The sequence below is a fragment of the Anser cygnoides genome, chromosome 1 (assembly GCF_040182565.1).
Source record: "Anser cygnoides isolate HZ-2024a breed goose chromosome 1, Taihu_goose_T2T_genome, whole genome shotgun sequence".
Taxonomy (NCBI): domain Eukaryota; kingdom Metazoa; phylum Chordata; class Aves; order Anseriformes; family Anatidae; genus Anser; species Anser cygnoides.
The window spans coordinates 85,889,317-85,905,005 of record NC_089873.1 but is presented as its reverse complement, the minus strand read 5'-3'; the positions used below and the strand labels follow the sequence as shown (position 1 = coordinate 85,905,005).

The following is a 15,689-nucleotide window of genomic DNA, read 5'->3' as shown; positions in this document are numbered from 1 at the left end:
ATGTTGCACAGTCTACTATAGTATAGAAGGTTCAAAATCAGCTGTTTTAAAATTCTGCCAAATACATCAGGAGTCTGATGAACCTTTCTTGAGTGTAAACAAAGCTATTAAAAGTTTAGAAACATTAAAATCAGTTTTTGAAATACAATAGATTGCTAAACAATAAAACAATTATAACTAAAATAAACATGACGGATAAATTTTTGAATTATGCAACTACAATATTTTATTATAATTAGTTTTAATATTTTAATTCTAAAATTATATAATTAAACTAATTTTATCAATTTTATTTATAACTAAAATAAACATGACATGTATGGATAGATTTAAAAAAATAAATAAATCTAATTTTGACAGCCTACAGTTGCACCAGCTTATTGGTTACCTTCTTTGCCCTCTCCTCATCCCAAGTCAGGTCATGGCTGTGCTTCATTATGGTATAAAAGATTAAAATGAATTAAAAATTGAGAAGAAATATCATAAAATAGAAACACAAATCCTGAAATCCACTTGAAAGATTAGCATCCTTGGTGTTTGATGTGCATGTTTGTCTTTGTTTTCAACACAGGCTTTTTTTTTTTCTTTTTTTTGGTTTTTAAACTCATAATCAAAGTATATTTTTTCTAATTTCCAATATAATGCAAATTTCATCTCAATGTAATTCAGTACAAGTTCAGTTTAAGACTTGAAATCAAGCTTTGATCTTTCCTGTTTATGCATTCTTTGTATTAATAAAGCTTCTGAACAGGAACACAATTACCAACAGTTGATCACGCATAAACCAGAAAAGAGTATAATTCAGTCTCCCAAAGAGAAAGTGTTCAACTTCCAGAACTGAAAATGTATCAAGACGTTAGATTCTACCCTAGATTTTACAGAATTTCACTTTGTAATGTATAATTAAAAATAAAACAAAATAACTCCTTAATGGTACACTAAGTTTAATCTCTTCCCATTAAACTCTGAATGATAAACTCTACTATTTAGATAAAGGCCGTATTTCTATATTTCTTTGTCATTAGAAACTATGAGAATTTAAAAAAAAAAAAATTGTTTTCTGCCTTGTGGTGTTCATAATGTCTACAGGGTAATTATTCAGATCTTAACACTCACAGGAAAAATACATTTTGTCCTGATGCTCAAAAATATGACAATGTTTATCCTGTTGTAGGAGAGCAAGGTATAATTTCCTTGTCATCTGTCTTTTTTTAAATGAAGTGCTCAAAGAGGAGATTTTATTTTCAGGGGTCAAAATAAACCCCATGTAACTACAATTGTCCTAAGCCAAATTAATTTTGGAATGGACCACATCAAACAAAAATGGTACATGTTTTTTCCCTGTTGCTTTAGCAGGAGTGACACTGTCACTGCCTCCACACCTCCACACTCCAAACTTCACCTCAGCTCACCAAGACAAAGCATTCAGTGCCATTCCTTTGAAGAGCAATGTGAAAATACTCCAGGTAGTAATGGGACTATTACTTCTTTTTTTTTTTTTCCAATGTCCATTACTTTCTTCTAAGAAGTAGCTTATGTGAATGATGTAAAACAACAGACAGACTTGCTTATCTGCAGTAGCGTTTCTACTGATTTCACAGATTGTACAGTAGGAATTTCAATAGCTCTAATTAGATATTCTATTTTGTAAAAGGGGGACAACACAACACTATTGAACAAATTACATCAGTTTCAATACGGTGCTTCTGCTCTCAGTATTTGGATATATATTTGCTGACAAAATACTCCAATATACAGGCAATTATGCTGCTGTATCAGGGAAGAAAATCCAGTGGAGTGCTCACATATCTTCTTTCCAAACGTTTTGTCAGAAGATGACAAAACAGGCTAGTGGGATATCAACATCAGTTAAAGCTCCTGAATGTCAGAGTATTCAGTTATTCATTTATGAGTAGGAAAACCGTATGACAGCAATATATTTAAACTGCTAGTAGAAAACAGACAGGGGTTTCTAGCTTATAACGTTTACTATTTTCTGTCAAATTAAGAGAAAATGATATTCTTATACCAGATGGAAATAATAGAATCCAGATAATCAAACTTGCGTTAATAGAATAAGAAAGCAAACAGTAAACAAGCAAACAAACAAAAAATCACCCTCCCTGAAATGTAGATAAACATTTGGCATTCTGAATAAGTATATACAAAGGAGTGATAGTATACTCTATAATTATTATTCCAATTATATAAAAGGAAGGTAAAAATTTGCCGGAATGTTTGAAAAAAGATTGCACTGAAAGTTTTTACCTTAATTAATGCAAGAGATCAAACTAAAATACTTTTAATCTACTTTCTAGATTCCTTAGAAGGGAAAACGGGCAAAAGTAGTCAAAAATATTAACTAAACAAAAAAAGTTATATTTTACAAAGCTAAATTAAGCAGCAAGATTGTCTTGCACAGCTGCTGGATTTCTATTTAAGAAAATATTTTTCTTAACTAACATCTTAGCTGGTTAAGCACTGTATGATGAATATTATTGATTCACATAGATTATAACAGAACTCATCAAAAGTAAGAGTGGTTTAAATTTACAACATTATTCTTTAGAGGCCTCATCTACCTTTAATATCATTTACCATTAAATATATTTTAGAATGCATTTTTTCCCTGTTTTCTCATATTAAGAGGAAATTTTAGCCTAAACTGAAAAAAATATCATTTGTATAAACACGCCTTGCAGGAAAAATTGTTATCTTCAGATTAAATAGAAAAAATTCTCTGGAAGGCTCAAGTTCAAGGAAGATCATTTCCTATAATCTTCAGCTGATCAACATTTAACACGTCAAGAACAACATAGTTCTATATACTGTTTACATGAACATGTATATAAAAATGGCCATGGGGGTACATGTTTTTGGTTTATTTTTACTCCTCCTTTGAGAGGGGTGGTTAGTTTTTTTCTTGGTTTTGTTTTTTTAAGAGTCTGACATACAGTACAGAATAAAGGAACAAGCTATATATTGATTTTGAGGGCAAAAGAGTACTTTCATTTCATTCCATTCATTTCCCTATGTGAAAATAGAGCATTAATAATAAATGCTTTCTAAAGGCTATAGATGTTATCCATACAATGAAATGGTGAAAATGAATCCAAACATTACAGCAGGAAAAAAAAAAAAAAAAAAAAGAGTGGACCACAGGCTTGTAGAGAGATGGAGTTAGGAGGCAGCAAAAAAATAAATACAGTAAACAACGTAATGTTAGCATTAGGAAATGAGGAAAGAGATTTGAATGCATTATAACTTCTGTAATAGCATAAAGGCCAGACAGTGTCAAAATAAGAGGACTTACAAGATTCAAAGAAATCAGTATCTAAAGAAGTTGATATAAGTCAGAAATGTTCTTGTGCTAACAAATTAAAAAGAAGCAGTTTATTTAATATGTTTCACTCAGCTATTAATTGTCAGCTACTATTTTCACATTAGTATGACAATAAAGTTGTATTTCCTTCCTCAGCAACTTTCCTAAATTACTTTCATTCAAGTGTCTGTAGTGTTCTAGATTATTCTCAGATGAAATGAGCTAAATACGTAACAAGCTGAAGAAGAAAGGAGTTGAAAAAACATTTGACAGCTATGTATTAAGTACAGTGATTTAATAATCACTTTAGCGCAACTGTGCTTTTGCCAGTGTTTCCTCTTAAAACCAGCAATGCATTAAAACAGTAGTGTGAAGCAGGACAAGGATGTAGACTAAAGAGGGTACAAATAAAATGACTAAATCAATACAAAGTAGCAGGTAAGTCTGGTAAGGAAAAAGGGTACTGTACTAAACATGCAGTGCCACTTCTACCAGTAGTCGTTATCTGAAACATTAGCAATGCTAAAATTATGCCTCCTAACATACCTTTATGTTGTGAAAAGCATTTTTCAGCATGAATCCATTTTACGTGTTGAACTCCTCTTTGCTCTAGCCAAAACACCCATTTAAAGCTGATTTACTACTCCCTTTATTGTTGGTGAATCACAGTTTTTTCACCAAGATCGTATCTCAAGGGACTGAGATTGATTATTTCGCACAATATATGGTGACAAAAAGATTTACAGGTTTGGTCAGAGCTACTAGTATAGGCATAGGTGCTGTGTGGTATTAGTTCCAAGACAGCATGCATTTGAAGATGAATTGGGTCCTTATGAGGACCTTTGGTGAGCTACCAGGCTTGAAGTGTAAAGTCACAATTTGTTCTGACATTGTTTCATTGCCACAGTCTGTCTTTTCATTTCAGATATTTAATAAAAGCTGTTACGTATTTTATACCAGGTAGGTTCAGCATTCTGTTGAGAAAAATATGCTTCTGTGACCAAATAAGCATAAAATACAGAGGACTATATCTTGCACAGCATACAATCACAAACACACAGACAAAATCCAAAACTATGTTTTTTTTCTATTTTTTTTTTCTCATAAAAAATGAAGAAGAAACGAAACAGGCATCAAATTATGGCTTTCTATACTTTAAAAACCCACCAGTTCATTTTATAAAGAATCGTATTGTATATTTATAAATGAGTTTGATTGCTACAGGATTAGCTCAGAATCCTGCAACTTCTATTTTCATGTAAAAACCCTACCTTTCTTTTGACAGGAGTGTCAAGGAAGTGGATGTAGTATGCTTCTTTTGGAGATTTCTGATGGAAATCAAGCAACTCAAACCAATCCATTCTCCCTCCCCCGTTTTTTAAAAACATAGAAATATCATCCTTTTTTTCTCATCTTCATCTACAACAGCTAAAGAAGTAATTCCTTCTCTACAACCATTTTTCATCAGTCCTGGGCCAACATTTAATAATTCATTTATACTTCAGAGACATGTTGAGACTGCTAATTAGTTAAGAACTGGATTTCATGCATAATAACTTGATGTGTGTCTATGCCAGACAGATGAGTACAGAGTTATAATATTCATACCCTTAAAACTGTCATATGCTCTAGCAGCTTCTGCTTAAATAGAATTAAATCAAATAAATACAGAATAAAATAAATACAGCCTTTTATTTTTTCACAAGCTTTCAAATCAATTTACTTGAGATTGCTTAGAAAGCCATTTAAGGCAAACGGACACATTTAAAATCATGTAAAGACATTCAAAAGAAGGGTTTCTTCCAAATATATTAATTATATATCACGTTTCTAGTTAATATACAGAATTAAAACATGGTAACGTCAGATACACTCAAAGCAGCTGATCTAAAACTATTTTTAAAATACTCGATGGAACTTTAGAAAGTTATTTTAAATAATAGGCTAGAATAGGTTAAGATTTTTCTTTGGACTTATGTCATATCTGCCTACTGAAATTATTTTACTCCCAAGTGGGTTCCATCACAGTATGTTGAATAGTTCCATCACATTCAGAGTACACTTTTCAAATGTTCATAGCCTGCCTCTTTCCATAAACAAATTCTTTGGGGACTGCATACTTCGTAAGCATTTTAATGCATGCCTGTTTAGAAAGAACCATCTACTTACTTTTAATTAATTTTATATTCCCATGTTCTTGCATTTTATGTTTTAACATTAAGCCTTCTTCTCCTGTCAAATATCCACACACCATTTCAAGAACCATACATTTTCATGTACAGCAGCTGTATTAACAACTGCCAGAGAAATGAATCAGAACCAGTGTGATTGTCTTGCCTTTTTTAATATTTTAGCTTTTCTATAATTATTTATATCATTATAATGCATTTTGAATGAACACAGCTTTTCAAATAATCTTTTCCCTTATCTTTAATTTGTTTTGTGTTGATAGGCATAATCAATAATTCATCAATTTGTAAATTCATAACCGTGCCTCTTGTAATGTATTCTTTTCAAAGTTTTGTTTTTCTGATATAATGAAATGAACTCATGTCATAGAACTAACTAGCATATATGAATGTTCCCCTGATTCCAATTTCAGAACACCACCTGCTTCATGTAAGGGGCTCTTCAAAAGAGCTGGTAGGAGCGGACTTCCAAGAAAGACCAGAAGAAAGTACCAATTATAAGCAGAATATTAAAGCTATTTCCTTTAAATTGTCCTTTCAGAAGAATACGGTTCAGTTAAGTGGAAGTTCTGAACAAAAGCATGACAAATATTTTGCAGAAATAATCAAATTCCAAAAATGAAGCATTACCTTTCTTTGACTTCTTCCTGGTTCAGCACGGCATGAAGAACAACCAGATCAAAACGTTCTCGGCTGAACCATTGCGAAAGCACAGAAAATAAAATCTATAAAGAGTGCAATTGTTGCACAGACTTCCATTTCTAGCCTTGAAGAAAAGAAAAACAAGTCTGAAATGAACTGCTTCCAAGGGGCCCTGGCATGGTGTGTGCAAGTGAGCCAATGCCAGCAGCATGGCAGAAACGCCGTAAGCAGAGCATGCAAAGAGCCCAGCAGCAGCTCAGGCTTCCAGCTACCTTCCAGCACTACAGTGACGGAAAGGAGAGCAGCTTACAGGACTAAAAGTTTGCCATGCAAGAGCTTCCAGAGCATACTTGAGACCACCACATAGAGTGGAAGAACCCCTGTGCAGCAGTGGACAAAGCTGAAGATGATGCATCCCACCCACGAAAGGGAGCAGAAGCTGTTGTGTCAGGGGAGGGTGGCATGCTTTGCACACCAAGCGACAGTGAGAAAGCTAATAAAGCTGTCTCACGCTCAAAATTCCCTCTTTCAACAGAACAAGCCTTCATCTCCATCAGCTACAGGTTAAAAGTACACTGTGGCAGCAGTCATCCTAACTCATGTTTTCTTTTGATACAAAGGACATTTTCCCTCATGTCCTGAATGGAGGATGTGCTATTTTTGCAGTGAAAGCAATGGGACTCCAGAGAGGAAGAACTGTATGCCTCAACATAATCTTCTGTGGGATCTACCTCTATACTCTTAAACAAACTGTGATTTAAAATTATTTAAACTTCCCTATGTTATGAAGTGATGAAGAATCTAAAGAAGAGAAAATTCAAATAAAGTGTAACTGAATACTCATGATCATCTTAATTGAATTTGTTTTAATTCATAGTATTCCAGACAGACTTTGCATTACTGCTGGGAAGATCTGTGTGGGATAAAGAGAAACCATTTTGCAGAGGTTTTACAAATTTCTGAACTCATAAAACTGCAGGGTCTTTATGAACTTCTGTAGCTCACATGAACTCAAACTTCAGAAGAAGATGGAGAATGGATAGCAGTGTGAAGCTCATCTAATAATCCTGTATTTATTTATTTATTTTACTTTTCAAGGAGACCGAAGGCACAGAAACAAGAAATCATGAAATACACTCCACCTGCTTTTCAGGTTCAACGTTCTTATGATCCACTTCCGGATGTACAGCTAGCAATAGCAGTTATTATTTTTAGAGAGCCTAAAAGTGTACTCAACAATCAGGGCCTATACAATGAAACATGCTTTGAAAAATCTCACGCTCTGTGCTAAGTAGCTGTCATGAAACAAAGCTTTCCATTACTTTGTTTGACATTTTTTTCTACAGCAAATCTTGACACTACTAGTTTTCTTCTTTGCCCCACCACTAGATTATTGCAATTGATTCTACCTATTGAATTCCTGTTCTCAACAGATTCTTTCAAGAACACCAAACAGTTAGCCAACAGTGGTCTCTATCACAAAAGATTTCCAAAGTTGCAGCTAAGAATTTTGATTCTACCAAAGTCTACACATTTCTTCAGAAAAGCAAAGCTTACTGAAGCGTTTCCTTCTTGTTTTCAATCCTAATGGCTGGTACTTTGTAAATTGTTATCACAGAAAATAGTCGATGAATACACAGGTAATTAATGTAGAACAAAATTATTGCACTGTTCTATAAAGAGATGTTTAAAAATGAGATGTTTAAAATTGATACACATTTCTAAAATTGAATTGCTGTATTTACAGGTAATTTACAAGACACTTTGACTGTATAAATATGAAAACCTCTCCCTGCTCTATGAAAATATGTACAACACAAGTAACCCTATTAAATAGTTGTTACAACTGAATAACTTACTGATGTACTTATGTACTTTCCTACACTGAACTAAGATTTTTTGGTGTAACCATCAACATGAGAAAATTAAAAAATATTTATAGGAAATATTCTTGAGATTAACTACTGATAAAATGAAGTCATATGGATGGGATGGAATGACTAGCTACCGGCAGTATGCTACCCATACAGGCCCGTGACGGGCCTCTATTTCCTATGACAGAGGACTGTAGGCAGCTCGCACTTTTCCAGAGAAGCAGCTAGAGCCCAGGCACTGTTACATTTAAGACTGCAAGAGACACATGTTGAGGCAACTAAATACTACCTCAAGAAATATAACTGTAAGTTACATTAAGCAGTAAGCAGTAAGCATATATTAAGTATAGTTTGACATCACTGCTGTCTCCTTCTACAAAGGGCATTTGTAAATGATGTTAGAAACTTCCTAGCCATAAAAAACAAACATTTATCTCTATTGTTCTATGACAACTGTTAATGGCATCTCATCTGATACTGAGAATGGACTTGTTGTAAGCTGTATTATATAGTAACATAATGGATATAGAAATTTTACATAATATTATGAATACTGAAATGCAACTATTTTATGAAGTTATCTGTAAGATAACTATATGACTATGATGAGATTTTTTGGTGCAAATACATTTTGCTGTTAAAGCTCATAGAATGATCACCACATGACTATAATTCTTAAAATGAATGCAATCTGCTCAGGAAGACATCATCTCTTCCCAGAAAACAAGCGATAAGTACAGATTTGAAAGACAATATCATTTTTTCTGGTCTATAAAACAAACTGATACCTGTTTTGTGAGACTGAAAGCATAAGGATCAAAAAAGCTTCAAGTACAAAAATCCTTGTGAAGGAAGGTGAGTTATCTTCACAGTGTCAGGTTTGTGACTTTTGAGAAAGGAAACAAGCTGACCTAGCAGAGCACTAAAGCCTGTTAAGACTTTATGAGAGATGTACTCAATCTATCTCTAAAAGGTATCTAACTACCCTTGTAGTCCTGGCTTCAATCTTTGCAGAGGCTTTATGTAGAAGGTGGCATGTATCTAAGGTGTTAGCATCTACATAGATTGCCTTGGGTTTCCTTGTTTTTGAGGGGGTTGATTTTTTAGATATGATTTCTCAAAACTGTTTATTCTTCCTTATACACAGTACTGTCTTTCATACAATTTTTCAGTTAATACATTCCCTCAGAGTGAACTCCTGTGCCAAAACCAGACCTGCTGAACATTTTCACATAGTATATAAGGAACTATACTCCAGGCACAGCTGGACGGGGGTAAGCAAACTATGCGACTTTATTGTCAGAGATGGCTGGTCAATACAGATTTGAAACCAGGACTGCGGATGGGGAGACAAAGGTTATAAATCAAAGACAACTGCATTATTATTGCTTCAGAAATTACCATCAGTCACCCGAAGTTCTGTAACTGACGAGATAGAAGCTCTTACCCTGTCCCAAATATATTTAACTCAGTAATTAGAGCAAGTAGAAGGAAAAGCACAATCACAGTGGACATTTATTAATTTTCAAAATTGTGGAAATTCTCATTTGCTTAGTCCTGCTGAAGCAGCACTTCTCCCAGAAACAATGAGGTATGTCACCACTCTTAAATTTAAGTAAGATTTTGATATAAATAACATTTGTCAGCTTGGGATTTAATCGCGGTTTTTTTGCTGAGATCACCTCAGTCTAAAAACAATGCATAATGATAACAAACTAGATAAATTATTTTTTCAAAAATAATCAAACATACTTCCTTTACATTTACTTTCATGTGATAACAGCCTTTTCATTTCATAGCTTAACATGCTTAATGTAGGTGTTTTTTTTTTAAACCATTTTAATGCAAAATATGGTGACAAGGAGAGTATATCATCTTTATCACTAAATAACAAGCAATTCAGTTTTCTTCACAATATAAAACCAGAAACCATTACATGGTATCATTAAATAACAGAGAGAGAGAGTTTGTCCTTTTTCTACACAATTCATAGCCAAACTGTGCAAGTCATTACCATAGGGCAGTTATGAATGACAAAAATATAGATAAATTCTATTAAAAAAAAAAATCTCAAGGAAAAAAAAACTCACGGAGGAAAAAATTTCCCAAGACCATGGAGCAGACAAAAACAACATCTATCTCAGGAAAATCCTAAAACACAGTATTCCCAGGAATCTGAGAATATACACAGATGAGAATCTCACTATGTTTTCCCTTGGTTCTTTGCTCTTCTTCTAAGTATCTTTAACATCTGGCTAGACCTTTTGAAAAGTTTTACCAGAGCAAGTATACTTAAGATCCTGCACATCTACGAAAAAAAAATATAAATAAGTTTAGCAGCCTTTTTTTTTTGTAATATTTAATATAATAGGTATTATAGATACATACATATTATTCAAGATCAAATAATCTAAATCCAGTTGAGAAAAAATGCACGCTGAACTGAAATACAACAGGTACAAGTAATTGACCACCATGAAAGCTATGAGTGTTTATGTTGTAAATGAATGAACCGATCCAGAGAATTATAGTTGCTGGTTCCAACAAATATAAATATAAATGATCCTTTATTAGGACAGAATAAAATACAATAGTCTTGCTTTGTTTCAACCTCTCTTCTAAAAATCTCAATTGTAATCATAAGAATGTTCTTCTGCTTCATATATTAAATCAAACCCAAAGAAGCGTTGACAAGCAATAAAATATGGGAAAAAAAAAATTGGCATAAACAAATGGAAGAAAATTTTTTCTGTCTAATGTGATCATGATAATCTGTTCCCCTACCATTTAGTAACTAAACAACAGTCTCATTAATGGATTTCTAAGATATTTTTAGACAGCTTTGTTCTTTTGATCTCTCTTCCTAACTTTTAATTCTCTTTACCACTTTACTACCACTAGGAATAGTCAGACAAATAGATCTCTGAACTGCCTATTTTTTTTTTGTTTGTTTATTTTTAATAGTTGTTTCTACTATATAGCATTATTTCTAGCGCATACCAAGGTTTTGTACCATGGCAGTGACCAATGTTCAGGAACTCTAAAGAGCCAGTAAATCCTTAAGCTGTAACAATTGAAAATATGATATACTGAAAGACATTTCTGAGTGGTTTCAGTTCTTTTTTGTGTCATGGAGTAACTTGTGGAACCCATTCCAAGGTGACATTACATTAAGCAGATGGAAATCTGTGTTAATACATTTGAAGCTTTCTATACAATCTTGCCAACTTACAGAAGTAGCATAACCAGTACTGTGTTTGCACTGAAACATGCAATTGGTTAAACAAACAAACAAAAACTTAATGTGACCTCCAGAAATGAGCCTGCATTCCTCACTTCTGCATTAAGCAGAACCATACCTAGTCTGTAATCTTATTTAAAAAGCCTTATTATTTTAACAGGCATAAACTGGAAAAAGAAAAAAAAAAATTCAACTGGATGCAAGGAAAAGGTTTTTCCTCATGAGGACAGTCAGGCAGCGAAGCAGGTTGCCCAGAGAGGTTGTGAAATTCCCCAGGTTATGCCCGGGAGATTTTCAAGTTCTCACTGGGGAAGACCCTGAGCAACCTAATCTGACCCCATAGCTGAGCGTGCCTGAGCAGAGGGTTGAACTAGAAGCCTCCTGAGGTCTCTTTCAGCTGTAATTCTCCTACACTGAGTCCATTCCTTGTATAAAACAGCAAAATGAAGTCTTGGTGCTTCTGAATAAATGTATGTTACTAACAATTTATTTCACTTTCACAATATGAACTGAAGAGTTAGCTTTCGTTATGTATCTGTTATACCCATTCCTCAAAATACTGTCTAATGCCTGAAGAGTTATACTAAATGCAGACAAGTACTTCAGTAATTTAGAAATCTTCACCTTATGTCCAGTTCTGCAGCCCCTTAGCCTCTAGTCATTTATACAGTTTTGAAAGTTTTTGTCTTTTAATGTGAAAAAGGCAAACATCTGATAAAACCCAACAAAATATGTGCACTGCCTTAGTTACTTAGTTTAATCTTGCTGCTACAAAGTTTTCTTCATACTGTAACTTTTAACAAATTAAAAAGCATTTTATTTTGAAGCATATTTTTCAGACGCAAAAATCAGCACTGGCAACGTTTTGGTTACCAATATGTGCCATTCAAACAGACAGCAGGAATAAAGCCCACGGAGCAGCTGTATTTTTTAATCAGAACACTGTTTACTGCCAGTTTTATATGATCATTTTTTTTAACCATAGGTCATAGGTATTTATAGCAAAAAGGAGCTGAGTTTGGGCAATGATAGCTTCAAACAGATACAGAGGGGAAAAAAAAAAAAAAAGAAGAATACTCACACTGATGAACTCCTTCTAATTGGCATTCTGCTCATCCTGTGTACAAAGAAGAGTGTTTAAAATATTTAACAGAAAAGTAAAGTTCAGCACTGTTCTAAGAGTATCCTGGGGAGAATAACCAGAAAAATGTAAGACACCATTCCACCACTGAAGAACATTTCCTCTCAAAGAGAATACATCCTACCATAAAGGGCAACAATTTGACAATTCTTCTGTTCATTCAAATATTCTAAGTATATTGATGCTTTTTTTTTTCTTCCTCCTCTATTTGGTTAAAAAGTGAAAAAGTGCTTCTCTAATGTGCTTCTCCCATGAAAACACGAGTTAAAAATATCATGCTAAAACTGATTAATAAATAAGCTTCTTAGACTCCAGTTTGACACGTGATTTGTACAAACTGCTCCTTGCCTCTCTATTTACTAGCACCTTTCTGCTTTTTATGTTGGAAATTATTTATATCAATACTAGCTTACTGGGATGTTCCTTTCTATTCCACAGAGGGTCAGTGACCTGGCTAAACAAAGAAAAGCGAGTACAAGTTGCTCTAGGCTAGATGGTAGCAGCCTTCTACAGAGGCTTCCTTAATAAAGCTAAGGAAGAGCAGGCTGCAGTTTGTAACATCTCCCACAGCAGAATAATGCACTAAAAGCACCATATATCTTTATTCAAAAGAAAGACAGTAAGGTCTCAAGCATGGCCTAAAATCTAGTTGAAAAGGAAAAGAAATGACAGGTATGCTCACAAAACAGACAGAAATCAGTAAGAAAGGAGAGATGACAGTCATCCTAGAATCCTACTGCCAAAGTCTTCATCAGATGAAGATGTGAGATCATATTCAAACGAAGCCAAAACACCTACATCTTGGTTTCTTTATGGAGAATGAAAGCATAACACAGCAAGCTATTATGTAAGTAAAATATCACCTAATATCAGCTCAAACAGGTGGGTTTGGTACAGAGCACTTATAAATTTCTCTTTGAAACAATTGCTTACAATCCTAATTGTATTTAGAATTGTTTAAAAAATGTATTACTTTCAAAAAATTTATGGTTCTTCTCCCTCCTTTCTCCTTGTTGAATTAAGATTTGGTTATATATTTCTTAAGATGTTCTTTACAAATACATCATAATATTTCAACAGTGTGAAACACTGTGAAATAATTTTAGTCTGCACTTTTTTTTAGTCTGTTGTTCACTGTTACTTTCACAAACCATACAATAACAAACAATCTGTTATTGGTGGTACCCAATATTATAATTTCATCTAATTTTTATGCTTCGGTTTCAGGCATAGCTAACATAGTATTAGCATATATTAGCACTGACCTTAATGATTTCCTCTTAACATTGTTTGAAATTAACTAGGCTAATTGTTACCTCGGAATCTCATAGCTACTAGACCAAGTCTATAAGATTACCTTGGACAAGAGCTAACTTGTTCCATAGGAGGATGTTGTGGCTTAGCTGCCCTGACCGGCAGCTGCCCCACTCTGAATATCACCCCCTTCCTCCCTTTTTACCCCAAATTTACTGTTCAGCACAATGCCACATGGTCTGGGGCATCCCTTTGGGCAGCCCGGGCCAGCTGTCCTGGCTGTGTCCCCTCCCAGCTCCTGGTGCACCCCCAGCCTCCTCGCTGGCAGGGCAGCACCAGGAGCTGGAACGGCCTTGGCTCTGCGTGAGCACTGCTCTGCCCCAACTGGAACATCGGTGGGTTATCAGTGTTATTCTCATCATAAATCCAAAACACAGCATCATACAAGCCTCTACAAAGAAAATTAACTCTGTTCCAGTCAAAACCATGACAGTGTATAAAATTATAGAGACTAAACTCCCATTACAAAAATGGAAAAGAGAAGGTTTAAGAGCTCTCAATGGAAGCCAAAAAAAAGTTTTTCATAAACGCTACAGTCATATGGGTGAGCCAAGTTTAGAAGTCACCTTCCGTGCTTCAACAACAGCAACTCATGTGGTTTCTTATGCTACAGCACTGAAAGAAACAATGAAGGACTGTCGTGGATGTGAAATGCAACAGAGATTATAGAAATGCTTTATTAATTAATTACCCTTATTAATCCAGTTCATTGGCAGTGACAGAATCAAGTATTTTCAACTTAAAATAGGGAAGATTTTACAGCCTTGGGAATAATGCCCACTTTGATTTGCCTGTGCTCTGAATGGCAGAGTACCTTGAATCTCCAGTGACTAAATGTAGTGTGACAAATGGGTTCAAGCCTTTTATCGTCTGCTTAATGGAAAAGATTTGGGACAACCTTTAATAAGACAATGCTAATTCTTCTTGCAGATGGGTATTTGAATATTTCTCAGTATTCTCTTGAAAACCAGCTCTCCTCTTATCATAGCACCTCAGGTTGCGTAGTCTTGCAAAGAAAGCTTAGGACTTGTATGGAGTTTGTGACTGAATTCCATGTGGACTGAAATATCTGTTTAGACTCAAATGATTTTATTTTTGGAAAATATATACGATAGCCATTATATTCTGGAAAATATGATAGTATCATCTTGTTTGCAATGCTTAAGAGGGAAAACTGAAAAACAGATATATTAGCAAAACAGATATATTACTTACACAGCAAATTTACCACATTTGTTTAGCCTCAGTCACTTCAACCATTTTCTACACTTGCACAATCCAAACCATTCATTTCCCAGTCATCACAGCTCAATTAATAAACACAGCAGTCTTTTAATTCTTAGTCTTAAGGAATCCTTATTCCTCTTCATGTCAACAAAGAACAACATATCATAAATCTATACTGTCCTTTTTATGCAAACTGAATGTAGTGGCCTGGATGATCAAAGAAAGTCTTGTACCACTTAGAAAGTTGTAGTACTACTGCTGTAAGTATTACATCACTGCCAGTACACGTCTGTAAGTGGGAATACTCAGCAAAGGATTATTTCTGCTTCCTAAGACTTTCCATTCATCCTGTCTAGAAGGTGGTTCAGTGTAAGGAACTTAACTGTAGATGGCTGTAGCATTTTATTTATCTAATTATACATGGTTTATTAGATAGTATAAAAAAACACTGGAATGAAATGAAAAGAAATGCAGAAGACAGCTTTTCAAAAAGATACTGAAAAAAATCAGGAATGATAAGAATCAAAATGGAGACCAAGCTGGAACCTTCTATAGCAAAGCTATCTGAGCCAAACTGATTGTAAATAACTAGTAGGATAAGTTTCTATTAGTAACATTTGGTTACCTTGTACGTAAAATAAACAAAATTTTATACTAATGACAAGATAAGAAAAGGCAGATTAAAGCAAAGGTTCCCATCTGCAAGTACTTTAAGACATTCTTTATGACTTAGTCTATC

General features: G+C 34.3%; 1 protein-coding gene and 1 long non-coding RNA gene across 6 annotated transcripts in view; both read right to left on the bottom strand.

Annotated features, from left to right (window-relative positions):
* The window catches only part of CADM2 (cell adhesion molecule 2), a 666,627-nt gene that overhangs the window by 424,024 nt on the left and 226,914 nt on the right, over window positions 1-15,689 (bottom strand). The window lies entirely within an intron of this gene.
* Window positions 1-15,689, bottom strand: part of LOC136791367 (uncharacterized) — a 108,226-nt gene that overhangs the window by 22,128 nt on the left and 70,409 nt on the right. The window contains exons 3-4 of the long non-coding RNA XR_010833208.1: window positions 12,350-12,385; window positions 6,142-6,277 (exon numbers count right to left, since the gene is read on the bottom strand). This is a non-coding gene — a long non-coding RNA (uncharacterized lncRNA). The remainder of the gene's footprint in view (window positions 1-6,141; window positions 6,278-12,349; window positions 12,386-15,689) is intronic.